This window comes from Poecilia latipinna, unplaced genomic scaffold (assembly GCF_001443285.1).
Source record: "Poecilia latipinna isolate Pla-1442-1.1 unplaced genomic scaffold, P_latipinna-1.0 Scaffold285, whole genome shotgun sequence".
In the NCBI taxonomy this organism is placed as follows: Eukaryota; Metazoa; Chordata; class Actinopteri; order Cyprinodontiformes; family Poeciliidae; genus Poecilia; species Poecilia latipinna.
The window spans coordinates 93,592-107,510 of record NW_015112901.1 but is presented as its reverse complement, the minus strand read 5'-3'; the positions used below and the strand labels follow the sequence as shown (position 1 = coordinate 107,510).

General features: G+C 39.6%; 1 protein-coding gene across 1 annotated transcript in view; it reads left to right on the top strand.

Annotated features, from left to right (window-relative positions):
- runx3 (RUNX family transcription factor 3) overlaps positions 1–13,919 on the top strand; it is a 59,651-nt gene that overhangs the window by 10,191 nt on the left and 35,541 nt on the right. The window lies entirely within an intron of this gene.

Genomic DNA, 13,919 nt, shown 5'->3' with positions numbered 1-13,919 from the left:
AAAAAAAAAGTGTTTAAATTTTTTTTAAACCGGGGGAAAAAAAAAAAAAAAAAAAAAAAAAAAAAACTAAGGCTATTTTTCTTTCAAGCCCACATTCATATATTAAAATGTATTTTTATTGGTCTGATGTCATGTTCTAACCTTAAATCTTATAATTTTATTAGTAAAAAAATCCCCATAATTCAAAGGAGTCTGACTGGACTGTTCCATTTGTATTTTTTTCTAGTCAGAAGAAACTTAGAAGATGTTACAAATTTATAAATCGGTGCCCCCATGACTCCAACTTAGATTAAGTGAAACATAATAGATGATTTAAGTTTAAATTTGAAAATATATGAATAACTTGGGATTAAGTGTGGGGCTATTTCTCATAATATTTGTTGTTGTGCCAATTTACGACAAACCTGGGATCCTGGATCAGTTTAAATACATCAAAAACACTTTAGGAGGTCATGTTGTCTTGTGCTGAAGAGGAAATCGTGTTGTCATGTTTTGGGTATTTCAATAACACAACAACCCCAACCGCCCCAGTACTCCAGCAGCACCTTGGTTAACTTTATGGACTGGCCACCTCAATCCAAGGACCTTAATACAATAATCAAACATGGTTGTACAAACCCCAAACAGATGTTACACACAAAAAAATATGTGTTGTGTGTTTCACGGCATTTTTGATCTTATTGTGAACGAATATTTGAGTTTATATAAAAAAAAAAAACAAATTCAAACAGTTTTGGTTTTTTGAGCTGCCTCTTTTATAGAGTGCTAACAAACTAAACCAATTTTTCTTGGGAATAAGACGTGCAGTGTTCCTTGGAAATTTGCATGCATGGAAATAAAAGCGATTACAAAAATGGTGAGTTTTAATCACCTCTCAAGGGACACTACTATCATTTTGCATGCAAGAGGCTTGACGGCATATGAACATGATTTAATTGCCATACATGGGGCACATGCACACAGACAGGAGTTGGAGACTTGCTAATGCTGAGTCAGAGAGGAGAAGTGCATGTCATCATGACGAGTATGACGTTTCTTTCAGCTCTAAGTGCTATCTGAGTTCATCCTAATAGCTGGTCCAGGTTAACATATAGCCTCCCAATGGCTTACTCCAGTAGAATTACTCACTGGGTGACTGAACAGCAGCGTCTCTAATAATCAGCTAAAATCTGTTCACTGAAAAGAGCATTTCAAAGCTTTCACCGTCTTCTAAAATCTTGCTGGACTCCCTCTCTGCAGAACCGAAGCACATAAATGCTTTTATTAGCCAAGGAACATCCAGTTCTCTTATTTTCTGGAATTTGATAAAAACATTAGAAAGACAGCAAGTTCTGCTAACACAGCCAACCTGGCAGAAAGTTTGTGTCACACTGACTCGAACGCAGCTTTTCCCCTTTAATCATCGCGATGACGCAAGAGGCAGACAGCGGGCGGCTCATTCACATGCCGTACATGAGGTTTGATTAACCTAATCACCGGGCAGCCGTACCCGGAGCTACTGATTGGGTTTACAAAGGCCGCTTGTCATCGTTGTGTCATTAGCTCGTCGTTAGCTGTGGCCGCCTTGACGTGGAGCGGCGACGTGCCGGGCCTAAACACAGCAATCAGGGGATTAGAGTCTGAGCCTCAATGGACGCCTCGGGCTCTGAGTCAAAAGAGGAAAATCCTGCATTGATATGCGTCCTCCACGTGGCTGCTTTGCTCCTCGTACGGAGGCAACGCCACTGCTCATTAGCTGTGAAGATGATGAGAGGAAGCATTCAGTGACTCCAGACCCGCAGGTGGTTTTCAGGATTAAAACAAATCCGAGGGGACGCGAAGGCTTCCAACTGGTTTAGCTTAATCTTACAGTGGGAATCAAGCCCAGCTGTGACTCTCTTCTGCCACAGCTACACCGATGTCTTTTAATTATTTTAATGAGTTTTAGAATCATCAAATGATCAAACGATACTTGAATAAGGTATGGCAATATTATGTGACTGAGGGATTTCCAGAGCTCCTTGACTTGCAGCCACTTGAGCCACCACACCCCTGCTTCCTCGCGATGAGAAGCCCAGAGGGCCAGTCGAATACTTTCCAAGAGCTTTCCAAGAGTTGTCTCACGTCTGCAGAGGAAAGTGGTATGGACAGTTGTCAGGAAACCGGCACCAGGTTCCTGCTCCGATCTGGTTGAAGTCTGCAGTGAGTCAGAAGGAGCTCTGGAAGAGTGACCTTCTGAATGAGGCTTTTGAAGTCTGTTTGCTCAGGAATGACTGTGACAGAACCTGACAGAACCGACCCCACTGAAAGAACGGAACAAGTTGAAAGGACATAAAAATAGTAGAAAAGTTAAAAACCCAATACATGCTGTGCGTTTGTGTGTGAGTTTTTAGACGGTTATGCTTGAATTCATGGGAGCAGAGGTATCATACGGGAACAAAAAAAAAAAAAAAGAAAAGAGTGATGACAAAAGCAGTTTGCTTTTTATATGATTTTGACACTAATCTGTACAAAATATTCAGCTTTAAAAATACACCGCAAAAATACAAATGTTGACTTTAAAGGTAAATTATTGAAAATGACTGCATGCATTTAGATAAATGTCAACAAATTTAGTCAATTAAAATGCATCTCAGAGTAAATATTTATCTCATGAATTTCTTTAAGAAAGAAACGGTGCATCTCAGTCTGAACATCTTTGAAAAGTCAATCTGTTTCAAGAACCTGTTTCAGTTCAAAAAGTAAAACTTTTTGAAAACTTTTTCACCATATAGATTGGTCACACTGCAGTTATTTATTTTAAGCTATTATTCCATTATTACTGATAAAAACCTAAAATCCTATTTCTTTAAATATTCTATTAAGTCACCATCAGACAAATGCTGCTGGCATGGCCGACGCAGTGACGAGAAAGACGTCTAAACTGACAGCTGTTCACCAGAAAGTCACTGACACCTCTGCAATTAGGGTAAGCCACAAAAAGTCTAATGCAAAAGACCGTGCTGTATGCATACGTCAATAGAAAGTTTAGGGGAAGGAAAAAGTATGATTAAAAAATGTGCCCATAGGTGAAACAAACACCCACTGAAAGATTTGGCAAAGTACTTCAAAAGCCACCAAGCATAAAGGTGCTTAGGACAAACCCAAAAAGGGTGGCAATACTTGTGTTAATGCTGACCTAAACAAAACAGTTTTATAAACGTCTTACCTAGATTAAGGAGGAAAAGCACTAGGTGGATGTAAGAGTATAATAGTGTACTCCAAGGGGGAGCAAGCAGATACGGATGCTATATGCAGGACAGATTGATTATAATGACTTGTATTCCTAATAAAATGTACAGACAAGACAAAACCAGATGATAAAACAAGCTCTAGTCTACTGCTTGTTGGTGAAAAACGCTTTCAAAGCCATTTGAACGTACAGTGCAGTCGTCGCTCTTCACATCATGCGTTGCAGACCTGACCATGTTCCTTCACAGTTCAAAGTAACAGTGACTAGTCTGAAAAAGTAAAAACATGTGGCTTTTGTTGCAGAGAGGAATGAACAACAGCATTCCACGAGCAGCCACATCAAAGTTCTCCCCTGCAGTGGTGCTAAATAAGGGCAGACCATCCTGTTCACCCCTACCGACATCGTCCCTGATAATTAAACGTTTTAAAACTGATGCTTCTTCCTCATCGGTTTCAATCAAACTTTTCAAATGTGTAGGGCTTCAATCAAGGGGGGGGGACAGCCACACAACATGCACAAAGAGCCATTGTCTGCTGGTGAAAATGTGGTTTACAGGCTTGGCTATAAGGGCCTGGTGGTTGCTGGAAGCCATGCGCACTTCCTAATATTCGGCTCACATGCGATTTCATTTTGAGCGAGGTCTGTGTGCTGTGGGGCTTTGCCTTTGTGTGAGAGGGAAGCCTCACAACTTATTTTCCGAGTTGACAGACTGCTATGCCCCCCCTCCCCCCCCTGCTGCTGCTGCTCCCCTGCTCTCCTCACCCCCTCTTCCCTCTCTCCGGTGGCGCTACTATATTTGTGTGGGATCTCGAGCGAGGGAAGAGTAGACGCAGGCTGGGTTGCCATTCAAACGTGTTCGAGCTGTCAGACTGAATGGCTTCCAGCTCCGCGATCTGTCTCCTCTCCACGTCAGAGGGAGCTGTTTGATCTGACACAGAGACTCCATTGCAGACACAGGGAAGTTCAACTGCAGGGAGGTTGGATGGCTTCAGCAGCCAGGGTAGCAGCCCAGAGAGGAAAAGGTTTGCACACACAGTCTGGTTGCAATCTTGGTGTCTGTGCTGTGTATCTATAAATGTCTCCGAGCATTACTTGTCCTTTTAGTAGGTGTGTGTGGTTACAAACTGGGCTGACATATTTTTGGGGCACTGCTGTGCAAAGGGCCGATGACGCACTAGGTAATGATTTCACTGCTTCGATGCAACGACAGAGAGGTTACTTGCTGAGGTGGTGAGATGTGAAGCACGCCGTCGTCTTCATCACACACAACGCAGCTCACGCTCAGACTCTCGACGTGTCGGTGACCTCACAGCGCAGCGCCACAGTCCAACAGAACTGAGCAGTTGCTGGTGTGAGAGTGATGAAATGGCAGACGATGGTTTGATAAATATGCATCCCCTACATTTAATGTGGCCGAGACTTCAAATAAGCAAGAGGAACTCTGAAATTAGACCCGATTTTCCAGGATAACTTCATTATGAGAGGATTTTTGGGAACATCACCTGCTTGCAGTTTGCGCTAGCAGTTAAGGAGCAGAAGAGGAGTGAATTGATGTGGCTTCTGTGAAAGATTTAAAATACTGATCTGTGTGTGGCAGCTGGGCTCTGGCACCAGTGTGTGGCAGTTAAACTGTCACTAACAGGAACTGTAAATCTTTGGCAGAAGGTGAATGCATTCAGACAGTCCCACAGGTGCTGCATGTACAATGCGTGAAAAAGTATTCGTACCCATTGAACTTTTTCACATTTGCTCCCCTGTTACAAACAGCAAACCTCAGGCAGATTTCAGAGGACGGAGCAACACAAACTAGTGCATAATTGTAAAGCAGAATGAAAATGACACCTGGGTTTCAAAAACGTATATAAACATTAACCTGAAAAGTGTGGCATGCATACGTTTATCTCGATGGAGTCAGCAATATGGCTGGAATGACAGTTGGACGTTATAGCTTTGCACATCTAGAAACTGAAATCTATGCCCACTCTTTTTGCAAAATAGCTCAATCTCATCAGGACTGAATGGCCAAAGTCTGAATATCAGTTTTCAGTTATTGACAAATTAAGAACTTTGACTGAACCATTAACACAGCCTTATTTTTCGAGGTTTTCTTCTGTTACAGCCATGTGTTCAGTTCCAATTCATGTTCTCATGAACTCTGACAAGTGTTCCTGCTCCTGAGAAGACAAAAGCATCCATCCACTGTGATGCAGCCATCACTGTGTGTCATAGGAAAATGTGCAGAGATAGTTTTCCCCCCGCACAAATTGTTTTGCATGTAGGCCAAAACGTTTAATTTTTACCTCATCTGACCAGAACTGTGTCCCCTGCAGGGCTTGTGGCAATCATACTTGCATTTTTTTCTTTTCTTTAAATCGCCACATTCTCAACGCTTCTTCATGAAGCCCAGATTGGTGGTTGACAACAGATTTTTACACCTGAGTTGAGAATCTCAGTAGCTCCTGTAATTGTAGGTTGACAGCCATGTTGTGACGGATTTGAAATGGTGCCATAGTTGTGATAATATATTGAACAGAGCTATGTAAGGGGTTCAACGTTTTGATGTGGCGTTGCTTTATATAATGGAAACCGCAAATGTCCACGCAGGAAGATGTCTGAATTACAGTGTGGCTCTCTCTTTGTGACAGTTTCATTTACATATGCTTTAGCGGCGCGAGGCGCATACTGAAGCGGGAGGTGTGCTCCCAGGTTGTCTGTGCCGTGTGTGAAAGATGTGTGTGAATCTGAGCGTCCTGCAAGCACGTGACTGCAGGTCGATGCTTCTGTTTCGGATGAAGCGTGAGAGAGCCTTTAAGCTTCTCCAAACCTTAGGTCCCGACTTGGCTTGCAGTGTTTAATGGTCTTCGTGATGCTATTTGTTCGCTAATGTTATCAACAAATCTCTGAGGATTACACAGAGCAGTCAAATTTCTAGTGAGATTATTATTTTTTTAATCTTCAACTTCATAATTATTCACTACTTAGTGTTTCTCTGTTATATAGAAATCTCAACTTTGAAGTTTGTGGTTGTAACGCGGCAAAATATTATGAGGCTTCAGGGGTGCCGATCCTTTTTCCTTCCACTCCAAGTGTTTGCGTTTCCCAATCCTTCAGTTTTTGTCTGTCCCTGAGCCATCTTTAGGTGCACTCAGCAAACTTTTAGCAGGGCTCTTTTGGCAAAGTCACGATGGCTTATGTGTTTGTCTGTAGGGGGTGGTGGTGCTGTCACTTTGGCAAGGCAACTGCACATATTGCAGCGATTACCACAGCGGAAAAATGTTTTTCTGCAACATACAATTACTACAGATTACAGATTGCCGTCCTTGCATCAGAAGCCCTCGCCAGAAAAGGAGAAACACTGCATTTGTGTGTGGATGTGTGTCGATACACACAAACAGACAGAGACCCAGAGACAAAGAAAGATGAGAAATGATTATAGCTCACACCAAAAACCACAACTGAAAAAAATGGGGGAGTTGACGTATTTATGGGTCTCATTTAGATTTAAAACTTATACTGACTTTCAGGGGTAAATAAAGGAAGAAGAAATGCAATCTGTCCTTCAGTACCATGAAGAAAAGCAGCGCAGGGTACGTTCATGAATCCTTCGTCCATCATCAGCAGCATTATGAATACCGTACGCTGATGTCCTTATGGCGTACACAACGCTAAATGCCACACGTTACATTAATTTGGTTCCAGGTTACAAATCATGATGAGCATCAGAAACTTTCCTTCAGGTCACACTAAACAATATAGCCAAAAAGTGGTGCCCCGCAGCAAGGCAGGGCCCTATTTACAAACCCACCAGATCAAAACTCAACCCAAAGTGCTCCTATAATAGGCACTGGGGCCTTTTGGTGAGCTTACCATCCAGTTCTACTTTTAGTGGGTTTCCAAAAGAATAAACAGGCCTGCAAACCACATCACAGGCAGCTCACTGTCATCGTTGGGTGAGTGTACCCGACGGATGATGTGAGGGCGGGGCGAGCGTGACACTGAGGTCTACGGGGAGTTACCCCCACCACCCAGCCCCCGGCAGCTCAGGGTGTGGAGTGTCTTATTGAACTGCGGCTGAAAGGACAGGGAGAGGGTCTGACCCCATTCAAATCCCCGATTACAGTGAACCGATCAGGCTGCCTCATAATCTGTACCACGAATGAACAGCTCCTGAAACTTTGGTGTTGAAAAGAGACATCCGTTTGGTCACACAATTACGTTTTGGTACCAAAAACTGGATTTGAATTCAGGAAACAGTGGAGGAAAAGAAAAATCTATTGAAAGAGTGCAAGTATTAAAAAAATAAAACTCCTTCAAAGTACCATGTAAAGTAGAAAAAAATCTGTAAAAGGATTCAAATTTGTTTTTGAATTATATATTCAATATCACTAGTTGCTCTGAGGTAAAATATGTTATATTTGAAAACACACAATAAAACAAATACTTAAGTAGAAGCCACAAATCAAGCACATTTCTTTAAAATAGCATCAAAAGTGTTGAATAATCTCAATTAAATTATTTCGTTTAACAATAAACTATACTTTCTTGTCACATATTTAAACAATATGAATTAAGGTACTGTAATATCTAAATGAATGCCGACTTTGAATGCTGGTTATTAAAAATATCTGCCTATTTAGGCCTATTAGACAATGTGAAGCACATTTTAAAAAATGTAAAATGCAGACATTTCCTATTTGTAAAAAAGCGTCTCGATTTCAAAGTTTTGTGTTTGAATGGAACTTGCATGAACATGCAACTGCTGGTGGATAAATCAGAATACCATAAAAAAGTGAATTTATTTCAGCAATTTAGATCAAAATGTGAACCCATGTGTGATACAGATTCATTCCAAACACAGACATGTATGTGAGGCATTCGTTTCTGCCCAAAATGTGGTTTTTCAGAAAACAAAACAGAATGTTCCTTGTGCACCTTTTTGTGCAGCAGTTTTTCCGTCAACTCAACTTTCCATTATTAACATGCTTGGAAACGGAGAATTATTTCAGTAAAGTTCTTCTGTGACTTACCCTCCTCGTAGAGGGCATCAGTGACTGTCTGCTGAGTTAATGGTAAGTCGGCAGTCTTCCCAGTATCATCTGGACCATGACACAGAATTTCTGAAACTAAAATCATCATGTAATGCAAACAGTGCTTCTTCAAACAGCAGTTTACTGGACGGCTTGAAGTTTGCTTTCAGATTTCATTATTTTTACTGGAAGTGTCATGTTAAAAGCTGCAACACAAGCCCAAATCGTGGTTATTTCATCCTCATGTAATAATTTCAGCACATTTTGATTGTCAAGACGTAATGTGTATTTGCTTACTGTAACTAAAGGTCAATTCTACTGGTTCACAAATTGCTCCAAGCTTGTTCCCCAGCAAACATCTGGTGCTGAATACAGTTGTGACGATGTGTCCCGATGTCTGGTAGTATATTAAAACATGAGAATAACATCTGATAAATTTTCGCCTCGCAAAGTTTTGTTCTGCTTTCTAACAGCCCCTTTGTACTACAAATTTATTCAGTTTACTTGTTGATTATCTAAAAAACAAAATAACTAAGGGAACATTTGCATCCTATGTTGTCTAAGTAACAGGTGACTTTTAAGGGGAGATATGAATATCTACCAGAAAAGTTTGTTTTAACCTTTAAAGATGCAAAACCTGACCTTTATTAACAATGTTGCAGAAGATACAGTCATAATGACAGCTTAGTAAAAGTTCCCAAGATGTTCGAATCACAGCGGGGGTTTAAAACAAAAGCAGTACAATAACGCTGCCTGAAATATTGAGCAGTCTTATCGTCGTGTTTCTCTACTCACTTGACAATTGATACCAACTACAGTTTTGAATCAACTTTGTTTTTTTGTTGCGACTGGAACCTTTCGGCTAAAGTTGTGGTCAAAACAGTAAATGAAGGAGGCGTCTTGAATTTATTTCCAGAAATGAAATTAGCAGAAAGAATGATTGGAAACAGCATCTTTATGTAAAATTTATGGCTTGCATGAAAACATGTTTGACAAATCGGAGTGCAATGTTAATGTTCCCTTGTATGTTTTGCAAGCTAGTCTATAATTTTACAAAATAAATCAGATTCAGCACTTCAAATAATTGTTTTCACCTTTAATAAGTCTGCATATTTGATTCCCTTTACATATCTGAACCAATATATACTTAAATGGTTTTAATTCTTATTTAAGTGAAGCCATAAGATCATTTTAAAGTGCAGCTGTCACTTTGATATGGCATCACAGATCCTCTCGATTTAAAACTTATAACTTGAAAAATACTGTTTGAAATTAAATGTTTAACATAAAAAAATTATTTTTCTTTGACTTCACAGTATGAGAATAAATAGAATTGCTAATTAAATGTGGTACTTGAGTAAATATATTTAGATTACTCTGGAGGATTAAGGATGTCAGACAGCTACATGCAGCACATGTCTGAAAATCTCTTTAAGAACCCTGTTTACATTCAGCAGATAGAAATAAAAACCTTTTTGGAGTTTTCCCTTAGCAGCCATTATGACGCTCGGTTGTTTCAGACAAATTTAATAAGCCCTCTGCTCTGCACCTTTTTTTTTTTTTTTTTCTAAAATGCAAGCAGAATATTAAAGATGTATGAGATGAATGTGCTCATTGTCTCCTCCGGTGACCGCTGCATCTCAGCTCATCACGCTTACATAGTAATTAGGTGCTGGGTTTGGAAATGTCACCGCTCTGTTCATTTTCGCCTGGATAAAATACGCTCTCGGTGCCTTCAAGGATCTGAAATTAGGGGCCTGACACTCTTATTTATGAGTTATTGGATGTACAAAGCAGAGATCCATGAGAAAAACTGCAGACGTTTGAGTACACAGATGCATTCCTGCCATCATTAAAACTAACACAGACGACCTCTGTGGACAAAAAAGAAACATACAAATTTGTATGATCGAAATTGCTCAATGTGTTTCCTATTTTCTTGTCTGAACATCAAAATGGACAAAAATGACCGCCAATTGTGATGTGCTGACACGTTGTGTAATCAAAATTTGAGGAAGAATCAGCCATCAGAGCAGCGAAAGACCCAAAACCCAAACAGTCTGTACCCACTCAGTGTTGTTTAAAAGTTTCTCCATATACTTGTGTATATAAACACTCTGACGCTAGAATATGATTTGGCTTTGAGGAGACTGGCACAAATGACTTTTGGTGACTTACATCATGCTTGGGGAGTCTAATCACAGACACTCTTGTCATATCAAGCAGAAAAAAAGTCCACTTCACAGCGAACTGCGTTTCAACAAAAAAGAGAAAAAATAGGAGGGAAGGGTAAACAAGCTCGACGTTCCACAGCCACCGCAGAATTCATCATTCATGGAGAAAAAAAAATAAAAAAATACCTCAAGCCCCAAAAGAAGAGCTAATTTAATCCGAGAGGAATAAAACTCCATTTCATAGGAGTCGTTCATTCAGAACACTCATATTTCCACTGAAGAGAAACCCCCGGCTGAAACTCGAGCAGACACTTTTCGGAAGGAATGCATTCGGTGGGTTGAGGGCCAAAGCTCGCCCTGTAATTTGTGAATGTACAGAAATGTGTGAGCGCCACAGCTTCTCTAAAGATAGAAATCTTTGTCTTATGTCATCGCCGAACCTCAAACTATTTCTAATTGCCCCCCTCTCCCTACCTCTATCCCCCTCTTTTTTTTTTTTTTTCCAAATGAATAACTACCCCTTCAAAAGGCTTATGTGTGCCACGTCTGAACTGAAAATAGCCTGGGAGTTTACACAAGCTAATAGATCAAATTCAGTAAAAAACAAGAAACTTTGAAAGCAGCTTCATGTATCCGAGACTGTCCCCGGCTTCAAAGTGACTTTTAAGTGGCGCTGAAAGCTGTGTGGGTGGCATTTAGAGGCAGGTATATATTGCAGACCCCAAAGGCTTTCACTGGTTTCTCTGCTAAGGGTGATCACAGTCATATTAGTCTTTACATTCTGACTCATTACACAAGAAAACTTAAAGTACCTGGGGTTTTTACTTCACCTTTAAAGCAGAATAATGATGGAAAGAGTCAATGCAAGAACTCCGAAATTAGATCTTTGGTTCAAATTATTAAAAAGAAAAATGTTTTTAGATGATCTTTCCAATAGTTTGTCAATTTTCTGATACAGTAAGTTCTTGGTTTTTTTTTTTTTTGCTTTGCTGGAAAATTCAAATGGAGAGAACGTTTTAATCACAAGTTTTCACGTTGTAACCACTTGTTAACAATGATGTGATGCTCTTGTCATTTGCAACTGCAGGCTCCATTTCCCTCTTTATTCTTTTAATGGCAAGTAACCTATATGCCACGGCTTATTTTTGAGGTGGGTCCGGGGGTTTCACATGTCCTCCAGGAGCTCTTGTCTTGATTTCAGGCTCAGCCCACTCGGATCATTAAAAATCGTTCAGGGGCACGGCGGGCTCCGTCCTCAATGCCTGTGCGGCTGAAACCGTAGAAACTGCGTGCTGAAATGCGGAGGTCTAAATGTGACAGGCGCCCGGAGCGCACATTACGGCTGAGTGGGGTGAAGCTGGAGCATGCGGTCACGTATTAATAATGAACTACGGCAGGAGGGCGACTAAAATATCAGCAGCATTGTCACTGTCCCAGTTGAGCTGTACTTGAAATAGATGCTGCATGATAGGTGATCTGAATGGACATGATGCTTTTTATTTTTTCCTTTTTTTTTTTTAGATTAAGGGTTGCAGACTTGATCCCTGAATGCAGGGAACGCTTCAGAAAGTTTTGCAAGAGGTGGCAAGTCAGCAATCTTTGTGTGGCAACACACTGAATATATTAGAGCAGCCATTCTTTCCTCAGAACTCCCCCTGTGGGTACCGCTGATGTGAACTGACAATGTGAGCTAGAACTGAGGGACATTTCTGATTTTTGATCTTTTTTAACTTTTCTTTTTCCCTTAATTTGAATCAGACTCGTTTCAAGTATTTTGTCGTGTTACTCAAAATCCTATTTTGCTAAAATCCTATTTAGCAGTAGGGCCATCCAGGAAGGGTCAGCGGCTCAAGGCCCACCATTCATTGGCTTGAAATAATTTAAGATGATGTCATTTTGTACCTGTACACTTTCTTGCACAATGTTTTTAGGTGAAGTATTATTTCATAGCAGTCAACAGAGAAAAGATTTAATTTAATAATATGACCACGACGTGGTAAAACTAGGTAATTAAAAACAATTGGTATTGTTTTTAAAGCAGTTTTATACCAGCAGATAATTTGGTTTGCATATTAAATTTTCTACTGGCAGAAGAATCAGATATGTCAGAAATTAAGAGAGGGACAGTACTTTGGACAATAACTGTATCACACGCTCACATATATTGACAGATTTTCAGCAATTTAGTAACAGTACCAGGTTGTTTAAAAGAAAATAAAAAAAATGTAACAAAGCTAAGTTTTCTTTTTTCTTTTTTTTTTTTTTTAAATGAGATGTAAGTTTCTTATTTCTGTCACATAAAACTGAAATTCCTTTCTGATTTGGTTTTGGTGTCTCGCCTCTGAAGGACCACCATCTGGTCACTCATTAAAAAACATTCTGGAGGGCATTCCTGTCAGTCAGACAGCTCTGACGTAATTTTTCCACATAAGCAAATTAGTAGGTTTTAAGAAATTGTTTTTTTTTTTTTTTGGATTTTGTTGCAACAATAACCAACATAGAAACAAAAAGGTGTTAAGTTTGTAGCTCTAGTACAATACTAATTTAATTTAATCAACTAAAACATCTTATGTGTTGTATTTCTTTTCTTTCTGTTTTTGTCAGAAAATCATATTTTTAATCAATCAATTAAACTTGATTGATTTCTTTACAGTAAAACTTAATCTTAAAATTACCAAATTTTTTTTTATTTTATTTTAATTCATTTCCCCCACATCCAATCACACTGTACCTCTGACGAGACTAACGGGTGATTAAAGAAATTTTAAAGCCAATTTTTGGCGTCTCTTCTCGCCACTTAATTTATTCTCCTGCAAGTAAACAACTTAAAAGCCACCACGCACGCGCAAAACGCGCGTGAGCACGACGACAACGGGGCCCCATAATTACACACCCTCTGATGCAAAGCATAGATGCGCTTAAAAACATGTTCGAATGATTTATTTCTTTATTTTTTTAATCTGGGATCAAGATAAGAAAGTTGTTTGTTTCTCATCATTAATAGGAAAAAAAAGAGAATTACAAATAACTAAATAAATAATTTCGCCGTCCAATATTTACCAAATTAATGCTGACCATTTAAATCCACAATAACAGTTTCTAGAATTTACACTCAAATAGTAAAGATGTACTGATTATTTTAGTAGAAATTGCCAACTTCGGCTCCGTTAAGGACAAAAACTCATATCAAATATGAAGTCGAAAATGTGGTCCCCATTCATTTTAACGCACAGTAGGTGTTATTTTAAAAGCTTTAATGATATTTAAAACTTCCAGCAAAAAAAAAAAAAAAAAAAAAAAGAGAATAAAAACAATATTTGCCTTTTGAAAGGATGGGGGGGGGGGGGAGTGCGTTTTCAGCATGAAAAACACCTTAAAGTGTTGTATTTAACTTTCTGGGTTTAGTCTAGAATATTTCAGGTTTCCGACTCTCTCGCAGGCAGATAAAGGTTGCCCTCCTCTCTGTGCCTCAGTAAGTGTGAAATATGTGGCTCAGACTGGTCGAGC